At 33.7% G+C, this 14,261-nt stretch overlaps 2 protein-coding genes across 3 annotated transcripts in view; one reads left to right on the top strand and one right to left on the bottom strand.

The window, feature by feature from the left end:
• LOC106882546 (rho GDP-dissociation inhibitor 1) overlaps window positions 1–14,261 on the bottom strand; it is a 35,244-nt gene that overhangs the window by 16,876 nt on the left and 4,107 nt on the right. The gene's annotated exons all lie outside the window — the stretch shown is intronic.
• Window positions 13,069–14,261, top strand: part of LOC106882139 (NADPH:adrenodoxin oxidoreductase, mitochondrial) — a 161,817-nt gene continuing 160,624 nt past the window's right edge. Inside the window, exon 1 of the mRNA XM_052967978.2 lies at window positions 13,069–13,499. The gene's annotated coding sequence lies outside the window, so the exon portion shown is untranslated. The remainder of the gene's footprint in view (window positions 13,500–14,261) is intronic.

Below are 14,261 nucleotides of genomic sequence, written 5' to 3'. Positions count from 1 at the left end.
TAGTTTATACTAAGCCCTGGCTGAAAACTAATATAAATGAAATGTAGATTAAACTAATTTATCAAGCTGCTTACCTGGGTAAGAAGTTTTTTTTTTTTTTTTAAACCTTAAATGTAGTTATTTGTCATAAGAATTTACAAGACCACCTAATTGTAAATTTCTAATTATAAAAACACTGCAATTTATATGGCATTTTAAGGAAAAATTTAAAGATCCAGATGATATATGCAAAAGGGAATCTCATTAGTCCCATGATAAAATGCACCCAGTACAATCAGGAAAATGATTGATAAATTGAGCAGATATATAGAGTTGAGATAACCCAGTCTTGCTGAGGCCATGACAGCCCCTCTAGTAGCAGGATAAAATGTACCCAGTGCACTTTGTAAAGTAATTTGTGATAAGGGAAGTAATTGTAGAAACTGTGCCAAAACAAGAAAGCCCAAATGAGGTATAGTCCTCCGATTAAAACCTTGAACTGCATGACACTTGCCAGGATGGAAAATAGATGCAAAATGATGGATGATGGAATTGATTTTTAATCTAATGCACAAATAAATGACTTAAGTGTTAGACTTCTTTATTCACTATGGTGCAAGAAATTCTACCTTCTATAAAATTACTGAGCTAAAACAGATAACACAATGATAGCAGCACTACAGATTACATTAAGAGTTCAATCCCTTCTACAGCAATGACAGAGACTCAAGAAATTTTGTTAAAAATTATGCTCTTGGCGAGAACAATTGTCTAAAGGAATCAAGGGTTCAGTCAATCATACTGACTCCAGTACTTTTAAGTCTGCTTCTTATTCTATCAGTCCTATTTGTGGAACTACTAAGTTACAGTTCTTAAATACTGACATGTTTACACACACACACAAGTTTCCATAGTTTCTGTCAACCAAATTCCATTTATAGTCTATTGAGCCTAGAGTAGAGGGCATTTGCCCAAGGTGCCATACAATAGAAATTACCACAAAACTATGTGGTGAGAAAGCAAAATACTTCTTGACCACATAGCCATGCCTAGGCTAAGTATGAGAGAGAGGGAAGGGGAGGGGAGGAGAGTTTTGAAATTTTAATTTAATATGGAATACAGTAGTAAATTTAATCTTTAGCAATATAGTGATATCTTTAGACATGTTTCAACCTTATCAGACTTCAAGAAACCATTGTTGAAAGACTACCACTATAGAGTGAATATAGCTTTTTTTAGTCAATGAACAGAGAGTGGCAATTGATATAAGAATGACTAAGAAATTTCTTTTCTAATCAGAATCAGTCATTTAGAAAATGATTACTTTCATCATTAAGGATGTAAATTTCATAAAAATTTCTTGACTTGCTAGCATCCACTTCATTAAATTTTTATAGAGCAGATATCTCTACTCACTCCCATCTGTATTCCAGATATTTTATCTGTATAATTGTGTATGAGTGTGTATACAAGTGTAAAATGCTTACTTGATTTGTACTCCTTTATGCCAAGAGTTAACTCAGTCAATATAAATACCCAGAATGAAGTATTGTGGTTAGTACAAACAAGATTTTCTATGTCTGAATGCCACCAGCCCTTACCGGTTTTCACAGACTGTAGGAAATGAATGACATTCATTTACAGCAATCACATGATGTCAAGACAAGGAGACAAACATACACACAAACAGGCTTCTTTGTCTACCAAAACTACTCCTAAGGCTCTAGTTGGGCTGGTGCTGTAGAAGACACTTACCAAAGGTGCCATGCAGTGGGACTGAAATGGAGACTAAAGCTATTGACTGAAACCAATAAAAATACATATGGCTTATTTTGGGCATTTAGAAAAAGCTGATTGCTGAGGGTGGCCTGTAATAGTCATGATAAATGTGGTGTTAGTGAGCTATTCTTTTCCTGGACAATCACTTTAGTCTTCAAACTGACTGTCAGTTCAAAGCTCTTGTCTTGGGAAAAGTGGTCAAGCAGTAACTGAAAATGTTTCTGAGTGATATGTAGCTGATTCATAATTGGCAAATAGCTTATCTTCGTTAAGCAACTCATACACTCTAATCCTGGTTTTAGCATAAGAGAAATTGAAGCATCAATAGTCAGATCTTGTGTGAAAGTAGAATTTCAGCCAATGAACAAAACACTAGTGTTTTGTTCTATTATGATTTAAATAGTTAAAATTAGTTCATGAATGAATCACTTCAATAAAACTTTCAAAGTTAGTTATGGATGGTCTGTCAATGTATTGTGCAACCCACTAGGAAAAATTTAAGGCATATGTACATGTCCCATATATCTTTTGATAGGTATACACACACAAATGTGTGAGAGTTAGGGTGCATGGAATGGTTAAATGGACATGTTACTTTGAAGTTTCGCCAATGGTGACCACCACTGCCAAAGCTGTGAAGTAATTGTTAGTATTCTCATAGCACTTGGCTCTACACATGCTAATGTTCATGTCTTAATTTTTAAAAACTTATTTGATTGTTATTTCTAAAGAGAGACATAGAAAATTAGGTTATCAATGAGATTAGAAAGCTGACAGAAATAGCTTGTAACTATCCAGAAACAATGCAATTACTATTTATAAAAATCAAAAAGTTTTGTTGAAAAAAAAAAAACAACAAAAAAACTAAGATGACTTCAAACAAGAAATACAAATGACTAATAGAAAACTGGACAGCCTTGAATAATTCTTTCTACTATAAGGACAATTTGGGGGGAGGGGAAGGTAGTCAATTACATCCACTTCAGTGCTCCACTGATATTTATTTGATCAACCATGAAAGAGAAGAGGAGCAAAGTCAACCTCAGTGGAATTTGAATTCAGAATGTAAAGCTGGAAAGAAATGTTTACTAAGCATTTTGTCCAGCATGCTAATAATTGTCCCAACCTCGATGAATAAAGCAGAAAATAAGATCAAAAGAAGATAGAAATACAATCCAAATGGACCAATAAGCAGATGGCATTCAACACATGGATAATTTCAATTTGGAGTCTATAAGAGATGTCATGATTACAATAACATATTTTGCAAACAAATTGTAAACTGGATCTTTACTACTTGCTAATATTGTGTCCTTAGAACCACTGTTTTTCATCTCTACAAATTTGATACCTGTGGATATGGGTGTGGGGGTGTTGATAGCATTCTGCTTTTGTCTAAATAATGGTCTGTAATCTTATACCCAGGGTTCCTTCTAATTTTAACCGACCACAAAGCAGAATTTTTGATGCTTTGAGCTATAATATTTTAAATTCAAAGCTACTACAAAACATTTAACTATTTCTGTAGCTTATCAAGTGCATACAAATTAAAATGAACAGCAACATTTTCACATGCATGGCACCAATAGAGTCACTGTGTGGTTGGACAGCTTAAAGGAAGCATTACCTGTACCTAAGTTTATATACAGCATTGACATTCCAGGGATGGCAAAGTAACCTGAATCTGTTTGTTTAGTATCTATGTCTCAAACACTACTTCAATTTGCCTGTGTGTCCCACTTGTCATGACCATTGTCAAACTAATAATTAAAGTAATTTTACTGAAATTCTATACATTATTATAACAACTAAAACTAACTTAGAGAATTTTATTTGATAGAGAAAAAAAGTGTCCTGGCTTAAAACAAGATTATGTTTCTTAGCTGACATTAGATACAATGTAATTTCGAACTATTTATTATGCCCGCCTTAGTCAATATACTTCATAAAGCTATAGATATGCACACGTCTTTGTATGCGTGTGTGTGTGTGTAAAACATGTCGAAGTAGTCATTTGTTTCTAGCATAAAGATCCTCATTGAATGACTAATGTAGTGGTGTTGTCATTGCAACGGTAATACTTTGTGGCAACTGCCAACAACACAAAGATAACAGATGCCGGTGTTGCTTGCTACTGTCTTATATATATGTGTTTAGTATTATACAGTGGGAGGATAGACTTGGAAAGATGCTGAACAAATGAATACCATTACTTTAAGTTACTTTACATTCTGCGGTTGACTTTTGCCTTTCACCCAAGATAGGTTGAATATAAATCCTGCACATGTCAACTTTCATCCTTCTAAGGTCAATAAAATAAAAGACAGGGGTCCATTTAACCCTTTAGTGTTCACATTATTCTGCCAAAATTAATGCTTTTTCATCCACATTGTTTTGAACTAATCATGCATTATCTTGTAGCTATTAGATTTTGATGAGGTAGCTGTTAATTTTTAAAACAATATTGTAGGGTTAGTGTGAGAGATAGTCGTAAATGAGCGTCACCATCAGACAAGTGGTGTCCATTTCCAATATTCCATAAAAATATGTCTAACTATAGAGAAATATTACCCGACTTGGAAGCAGGTGCAACAGGTAGAACATTCAACCATAAAAAATCTGCCTCAACGTATTCCGTTTGACTTATGTGAATATTAAAATCATGAAGATGTCACGCGACAACTCTTTTACAACTCTGCTAATGCACCACCATAAACAGGTATTCTTGTGTTTGTGATCCCAAAAAGACTAAAAGCTAAAGCTGACTGACAAGATTTGAACTCAGTATAGAGTGCTGGAACAAATACTGCAAAAGAATTTTGTCTTAAGTTCTAATGACAGTACAATTTACTAACGAATTCAAATTCTGCTGACATCGACAACATCTCTCTGGGATTAATAATATGCAAGCTATTACATGCCCACCTCTTGCAAATTTGAGGCCTTATGTCGATGTGAGAAATCTACCCCCTCAAAATCACCAGTGAACCTAGGCACACCTTGTTATGACTTATAAGTAAGCATGGACACTTTTTGAATCACAAACATGTGGTGTCAGCCATCTTAACTGAATACTATAAATGTTTAAAGATGGTAATGCTATATTTATAAACAGCATAAAGTGAGAACGCAATAAGAAAAAAGAAAAAAAAAGTGCATCAGATGTGCATGGTGACTATTCTGTCATTTTAAATGTTCCTTGTGTCAATATTAATCAACTGACAAAATAAAATACAACAGTATACAGTAGTTACTGCTTCCCTTTCCTTAGTTATGGTACTGTACTGCTAAGAGGGATGGGCTCTGTCAAACAGCATACACAGGACTAAGACACTTGAAATCATGTGAGCCAATGCAAATCTAAGTGACTACTTGACCTGCTAAAATTAACAGTTGCATATCTCTTTGCTCAGAGCCTAGCATCTTAAAAAAAAAAAAAAAAAAAAAATGAAAGGACACATTCAAGAATGTAGTTCTAGATATACAAGCACATCAATGACCACACCTGGAATTCTTCGATCAAGTCTGCTCAGTAATTACCAACCTGGGGCTAAAACAACAATCTAAATGACCATGCTCTTAGTTAACACTGACATGTTCATTGCTGTTGTGCGTGCCTGCGCATGCAAGCAAATATGCATGTGTGTGTGTATGAAAAATATTCAGCCAGTGGCTGCACGACTGAGGTTCTAATTTCTTCCTAACGATTTAAATCTGGTGACAGACGAGTCAGTTTTCTTAAGAGCAGATTTCAACTTCGAAAATATACATTTTATGATAGAAACCTCAACATTTAAACCACTACAGCATACATTTGTAGTGATTATGCTGTGCAATTTCATTTTGTATCAAAGTGAATATGATGTGGTCTTGAGCATCCGGCTTTACTTCACAGGTGAAATAAATTAATTTTTACGAACCAATCAGAGATCAGTATTCTATATATTTTCGTGCATTTCTTATCAGCAAGAGACATTTCCTCACATGCTGCTAGCCCGAAGAACATTTTACTACTATGCATATGTTGCAGTTTGGGGAACAGAGTAGTCTAGACACTCGAGTCTTTGTATAGAAGGCAAGCAGTTAATCATAGCAAACATACTGCACCCTTTTTATCCGCCAGAGTTTATATTTATTTAATGTGGTGTGTGTGTGTGCACGTAATCCTAATAAAGATTTATCAACGTATGTAATTTCGTAGATGTATGTGCGTGCACGCGTGTGTGTGTAGATATATATATATATATTGTAAATTTAATTAAGTTTTCACTGTATATTGACAATAGAATATGGTCTAATATCTGGGCATATAAATCCATGATGGAAAAAAATGGGCATTTGTATGAATGAGAATCAAACTCACACCTCTTAAAATATTAGACTATTTTCTAGACAATATACAATGAAAACTAAGTCACAAAAATTTTCACTCATCAGTTTCTTATGCATATATAAATATATATGTAGACCTTTCCCCTTCAAAACAATCATAGTAGTAAAACACCAAGTTCACTAAACACCTACTACATGCAATTCAAAAGTGTTGTAGCTTTTTAGTATACATTTCTTAACATTAGAATATAAGTTATTGTTCACTGTGACATTTTGTGCCTTTCAGATAATACTTAGTCAAATACTGGTGGCAAGTAGAAAATATATCCTCATTACATATTGTGCCGTCAGCCCTCTGATACTTACATTTTCTTTCTATTTGAAATAAGCTACACACTTCATCCCCAGACAAAACAAAAGTAATGAAGTATGGTAAAGCCACTGTGATTGCTGCTATGGGAGTAGATAAGGTAGATGAAACAAATGCTGGAGCAAGTATTTTACAGTAATCACATGATCTTAAGCATCTGGTAATCAAAAAAATGTCTTTGTCAGAAGTGCAATTCAATGTGGTATCATTTGGATGACTATGATTCATTATCACCAGGACAACAATTTAGCCACTGCATCTCCTATTTAGTAGAGGCAAGAGAAAAAAAAAAAACCCCAAAAAAACTACAAGTCCCCTAAAATATACAACAGAACATTTGTGTTCACTCAACTTGCTCATACATGAGAAAATGTATTTTGAGGCATGCAGAGAATGGTTTAAGTAATAATTAAAAAGCATTAAAATGAGAAAATTTTGCATGGGAAAAGATAATACCAGGAGCATACTTATAAATTTTTAAATTAACATAACTATAAAAATCCATTGGGCTTGCATTCAGCTCCAATTTCTAGAGTTTTAAGAGGATCAAAATTTAACTAGTATACTAACCCCATTCACCCTATTCAAGATATCCCCCCCCCCTCATTTTTGAACTAGCTCTTAATTTCTAGTGGATTCTACACTAGTGAAAATACATTGATAAAGTCTCTGAGAATTTCTTCTCACTAGTGTCAGAGACCCTGAAAAGGGACCATCAGTGCAGCACTTCAAACTAGGTAGTGTGTGTGTTTTCTAGTCTATTCCAGACTACTAAACAGAATATACAGGATCCAGACACACGGAAATCATGTGAGCAGATACCTATGCATTTCAAAATTCATTTCCTTAACCCTTTAGTTTTCGGCCATATCCAGCCAAAATATTTGATGTGTTTTATGCTTAAACCAGTCCACAATGTCCTTCTAAGAATAAGTAATTACATTGTGAAAATCTCAAAGCTACAAGATAATCCACAATTAATTCGAAATAATGTGAATAAATAGGCATAACATCTGACAGAATAAACTGAATGCTAAAGGGTTAAGCTTCAGCGCTATGGATGAATACAGAAAATAAACGTCCTATATATGTGTGTGTGTGTGTGTGTGTGTGTGTGTGTGTGTGTGTGTGTGTGTGTATATATATATATATATATATATATATACTTATGTGTATTTCTTCTATCTTAATGAATAAAAATTCTTCTGATAGAATAAATGGGTTAATAGAAACCAATGTAGCAAAGAACACAAAATAACTGTGGTTAGCTCCTGTTTTTAAGGCAGGAACTCCTTGAAATTTCGGGTATTTGAGTATATTTAAGAATTGGAGAAAACGCATGTTATAATTGCATACTTTATTCCCACATATGTTTCAAAGGATAATCGGTCATAATGTCTTACATTTAAGATGATTCCCATGCTTTCCCTGATGAGAAGGTTACAATTTTAATATCAAAGATCCCTATGGATCACACAGGTTGTAATCCTTTGAAACATATGTAGGAATAAAGTATGCAATTATAACATGCGTTTTCTCCAATCCTTAAATTCTTATATATATATATATATATATATATATATATATGTGTGTATGTATATATATGTATGTATGTAAATATATGTATGTGTGTGTGTATGTATATATATATATATATATATATGTGTGTGTATGTTGTTGTTGGCACTCCATCGCTTACGACGTCGAGGGTTCCAGTTGATCCGATCAATGGAACAGCCTGCTTGTGAAATTAACGTGCAAGTGGCTGAGCACTCCACAGACACGTGTACCCTTAACGTAGTTCTCGGGGGTATTCAGCGTGACAGTGTGACAAGTCTGACCCTTTGAATTACAGGCACAACAGAAACAGGAAGTAAAAGTGAGAGAAAGTTGTGGTGGAAGAGTACAGCAGGGTTTGCCACCACCCCCTGCCGGAGCCTCGTCGAGCTTTAGGTGTTTTCGCTCAATAAACACTCACAACACCCGGTCTGGGAATCGAAACCGCGATCGTATGACCGAGAGTCCGCTGCCCTAACCATTGCGCCTCTGTGTGTGTATATATATGTATATATAAACACACACACAATGTATAGATTTCAGTGGTTATTTTAGATCATTTTATTTTACTTTTAAAATGGCAAAATAGTTAGGGTAATAAATAGCATGTGTGTGTAGTATTCTTTTACTCATTACCTGCCACCAAGCCTTGAATGTACATTCCTCTTGGACCTCTTATGTTAATTTTCTTTGTGTCTGCCATTTACTTTTTCTTCCACCATCCCTCCCTCTTTCTTTATAGTGTAAAGCATGACTGGAGAAATTAATCAACGAACCAAACACAGCTATTATTATATAGAGATAATTTTAGTCCCTTTGATATCAATATGCCCAAGATCATTCCTGTTTCTATGATACAAACTTTCTGCTTTAAAGTACACTAAAAATTTTCCAGCAAAATGTCTTGTTTAATAAAGACAAAATGAAACAGTCTTTTTCAGCAGAAAGAAAAATGGTAGCAAAAGGGTTAAGGAAATGCTGAAGGCAGGGATCAAATGAACAAACTAAGTTAATTAAATACACTCCAACCCATCTACTAAATTAGGAAAAAATGCGAAAAAGTGACAATCAGTGTTGAACAAAAGACGCCGATTTTAATAAATTCTATGAGCCAACTAGGTCATTCTGACATTAAAGTATCAATAGGATTAATCTTTTTTATACATCTTTAGGAAGTAGTTTAAAACAAAAGAGGAAAAGACAATCTGTTGACTTCTCTATTTCAACTTCCAAAACAATACATCTACTTTATATAGTATATGTATTACATATATGACAGTTTTAATAAACATCCAGTGTTGTAGTCCTGCAGAGTCAACAGCAGGTTAATATTTCTGCCTGAAAGAGCAACAATTTACATCCCCATAACCAGTGTTATGTTGCGTTCATATTGCATTAACTGTGTATACATGTATTTAATACAGTAAGAGCAGAGGATAAATAATAAAACTAATCTCTTAATAGAAGAGTCTTAGTTTATTTGTTATGAGGTGTGTAGAGTTTTGCCCATTTCGTCTTTCTCAAGTGAAGAATAACGCTTTCGCACCCCTCACAAATTAACATCTCCAATTGTAGGCATATTTCCAGGACAGGACAACACAATGTCCAGCCATCAGACGATGTTCCACAAGCTCAAGAGAGATGGTGGTCAGGGATAAAAAGATTTCCATTTTCTACTCATGACTACATATGCACCTAAGGCAATTAGCAAAGGTATGGTAGGTTACCAAACCTTAATCACAAGTGAGAACTTGCTGCACTATTGCCCATCCCCAAACTAAGACAGAACAGATGGTTCTTTAAAGAGAAACATTCATTACTGTGACAGACAAGCAGGTTGATCCTTCCAATACTAATAGCTAAACAGTGGAAGATGTGGAATCATTTATCCTTAGTCAGGTTGATTGAAGCAAGTAGAATAATGTAAGGTCTGAAACTTGTGACCCTTTAGTCAATAGTTCAAAATCTATAACAGTTAAACCATGTAATCGTTATTTTAAATATTTGATGTAAATTATGGTAAATTTCTCAATAAGACTTCATATGTATTTAATTGTTGCTTTTGATGCTTTATTTAGTGTTGTACTGACAACCTAGGAAGCAATCTTTTAATTGGATTTATACATGCACAATGGTAAGGAATGGAATTACTTATGATTATTAAAATAATGAAATCATCATCATCATCATCATCCTACTGCTTTCCATGTTGGCATGGATTGGATGGGCCATAAACTATCCAAGTTCTTTGTTCAAGTTACAGTTCTCTTAGAATGGTTGGTGACCACATCTAGGATAGAATGTTGCCTGCCACTGCATTTTAGTTGATGGTAAGTAGACTACCGAAGTCTAATAAAAGCTTAGTATCATGTTAAAAAAAAAAAAAATCAATTGACAAAGAATTATCATTAAGTTTTCATAAACTACATATATTGATTGGGGAGTGGCTGTGTTGAAATACAACATAGAATGGACAAGCAAGGTTTCTACTTTCCATAATACTAAATCTTTCATTTTTAGCAAGCATAAAGTAGCTTCTTAGTCATGAATGTGATGAAGATCTGGATAGTAATTGGAGACTCAATTCACATATAGTCCTTCAGAATGTTCCATGTCAAGTGTGAGTATATAATTATGAGGTTTCAAATAAAATAACTGGAGAAACCATACTGATAGAGGCTGTATTACGACCAGTCATTTAATATATACATACAACACATATTCATTCGCCTAACATTTCTAGAGGTTTTAACCCATTTGATACCAACCCACCTAAGACTGCACCAGACTATCATACAAACGTCCTATTTTAAAGAGATCTCTTTTAAAACCTTCCATCAAAATTTCATGCTAATTCATAACGACAAAAGATATTTTACTAAATTCTTCATTATTTTCATAACTGAAACAAAGAAAGTATGTGTCAGCAAAATTATGGTAATAAAAGGGTTTAATTAAACAATTTTGAATATTATCTTAGCCAAAAACAGATGCCTTCTTATGAATAAAAACTAATGGTTTCAGTCATTGGATTGCAATCATTATAGAATACCATGTTTAAAAAATTCTAATCAGTTTCTGCCTACCAAATTCCATTCTCATAGCACTGATCAATCTTCTATAGTTGACAAAAAAATTACCTGTCAAGCTATTCCTCAAAATTTTTAACAGAATTCATACAGCAATGCTATTTAGTTAGCTATGCTTCTCAGTTGGTGGCAAGAACTTATTTGCTATTTATAATCATTTACTTTTCTAGATCTACGATGCCAACATTTATATCAGAGAATGTATTTTATATATGTATATATATATATCCATTTTTCCATGCTGGCAAAGTTGTTATAGGTTGGGGACATCTTACTCAGGCATTAGCACAATTTCTACAGATGTGTGCTCCTCCTAATGTTTTATAGGTCTTTTCCATGCTATTACAAGTTTAATCATAATCTTACTAGGATACTAAAAGTAAGATTAAATGAAAAAAAGTGAAAAAACTTGAGATTCAGGTTTACAACTAAATAAATCACTAGTTGTTATATCTCACTCCTATTTATCATTTGAAGCTCATATTAAGGCCATTAGTTTCTTCCTCATCCTGCTGATATGCAGTTATAAATGCTTCTGTGAGGTTTCTTCATTCCCCAAATTTCAGACTTTCAGTAACTCCTAATACAATTTTGTTGATGCATTAGTGAAAAAGAAAATCAATAGATATCACTATGCTTCAAAAACTGGAAAAGGAAATGAAAACTATTTGCCATGGAACATCAAAATATCTAGATGGGCATGAAAGATGCTCACTTAGTGGACAGTGGTCAGTGAAGATTAAATATGTTTGCTCTACAATTCCACAATTTTGAAAACAAACAAGTGAGCGCATACTGGCCTATTACAAAACAAACTAGTGGGAGCATTACTGGCCTAAATCCCTCCTGAATCATATCTTATGTTTAAAGAAAAAAAGGATAGTTACAACCAGGATGTTTTTAAAATTCTGCTAATCCAGAACTAGTATTTTATTATATCAACTCCAGAAGAATGTAAGTTCAAGTTGATCTTAGTGAATCCCAAACTCAGTCTAGAGAGCCAAAACGAATAATGAAAGATATTTTGTACTAGACTAACAGTTCAGTTCACCTGAACTAGAAAACTTTAAAAAGCAATGAAATTATACTTAAAAAAAAAAATCAGGACTTATTAGCCTAGTAGCATAATGACAATGATTAAACCTTGATATTTCAATGTATTATTGACATAATGAATAAATAGGTATTTAACCCCTTTTGATGCCAACCAGATTAGCATCTGGTTTTGTGATAGATACAAAATGGCCTGTCATATTTAAATTAAAATATTTGAGCAGAATTTCATGAAAGAATCATTTAAATAATGAAATTATTGTGTATAGTGCTCAGGTGCACTACAGTTGAATACATTTCAAACACCTATTAAATGAAAAATCCATTGAAATTTTTGATTTTCAATATTGAAAAATACAAGAAATATGGTTGTAAGAAAGGATTTTTCGCAATGTATTACTTTGACAGTTCTAATAATTAAGGTACAAAATTACAAAAATTGATGCGATTGTCACATGGATTTAAACTCGTATTGCAAACAATGATGCAGTGCTTCCTAAGACCACATTATACTCATTTATTTTTCAATCTGTTTATTTCTTACTGTAACTGCTGTAAGAGTTGAGAATTCAAAGGTCCTGAGAAAACTCCTCAAGTACATGAATGTAAAGTCTATGCAACACTACTGACAAAGGATATACTGTTGGTTGAACAACAAATACTTCTTTACAGTTGGTTAGTAACAGAAAAGGGGAAAACAATGACAGTTTCAATAGCATCATCATTCTTTTCGTTAGCATTTTTTTTAACGTGTAGTGGAGCATTGTCAATTAAACCGAGTATAGGATCTTCAGTACATATTTTATCAGAAGGGTTATATATAGAAGAGTGTTTGTGAGCTGAACTACTGATCTAAAAGTCAAGAGTTGAATCAAACCTTGCTCACAACTACTGTATCCCTTCCAAGGTACATAACTCTGGTTGCCTCACAAAAAAGAAAAAAGGTTTTAATACGCCATCTCACTTGACTGCCAAATAGTAAAAGGCGGAAACCGACGGTAAAATGGTTCTCTAACAAAATCAAACCAGCTCTTAAGGAAAACAAGAATGAGTGACCTAAAACGTCATTTTGACCAAGGCCTGAAATCATACACTTACACAAACTAAATGCCCTATTGTAACATTACTAACGGAAACTGTTTTTTCTTGAAAAGACTGGATCGAATTTTTTTATTACACAAAAGCTTGAATTATTAAGCGATTAGAACAAGCTTGAAGTTATGTCATCCTAAATGTCAGTAACTGTTCAAAGAAAGAAAAAACTTCGAAGATATGAGAGATTTATGCAATATCATCACTTTATTTTGACAAACATACCACTCCCTCGCACTTTCCTAAAGGTATTTCGTTTACATTTCACTAGATATACAAGGCATTGTGTATCACACACACAGTTCCATTAAGTTGCACAATTCAAATTACTATGTGTGCATGAGTGTGTATATATGTAATTCCATTCAAGTTTGAATATAGAGCTCGCTCTCTGTGTATAAGCCGATGATAAAAGATATTACTAAAAAAAAAAAAACGTTCCGAAATTACATAATTTTATTTTAGGCAATCTTCCGAAGGAAGAGAAGCAATTCTGAATTAATGCCAGCCCCTTTTACCAGTCACAATTGGTTATATACAATTTTATTTATAAATACTATTTAATTTCTTGTCGACAGGCACGTTAGAAATGCATCTGGTCTAGCAAATTGCTCCGTATTCATCATGAGCCATATGTCGTGCAGTGTTCAACGACAAAACGCCCATCCTCAAGCATATTAATGTAAAAAGTATACACGGCAAGAGGAAGAATGACAGCATATACAGACAATTCACATTTCTCTCCGCACACTTCATTTATCTGTTGGAGGGTTCATAATTTTTATACTAAACCACATCATAAAAATCTTTTTAGCTCTTCCACATATTGCTACTCCGTAGCAATGTTTTATTGAATACGCTTTCATCATATTCAGTGTGGGCAATGCACGAAGGAATATGGCATTAAGCTAGATAAATTATATATATATTGTCCACAGACACGCTTGTTGAACAAAGGCCGTTTCCAAAGCCCTTAGTAACGACAGAGAAGCAGTATCAACTGCAACAAT

The sequence above is a fragment of the Octopus bimaculoides genome, chromosome 5 (assembly GCF_046866305.1).
Source record: "Octopus bimaculoides isolate indiv1 chromosome 5, ASM4686630v1, whole genome shotgun sequence".
Classification (NCBI taxonomy): domain Eukaryota; kingdom Metazoa; phylum Mollusca; class Cephalopoda; order Octopoda; family Octopodidae; genus Octopus; species Octopus bimaculoides.
The sequence above is the reverse complement of the archived record's forward strand: the minus strand, read 5'-3'. Positions and strand labels throughout refer to the sequence as shown.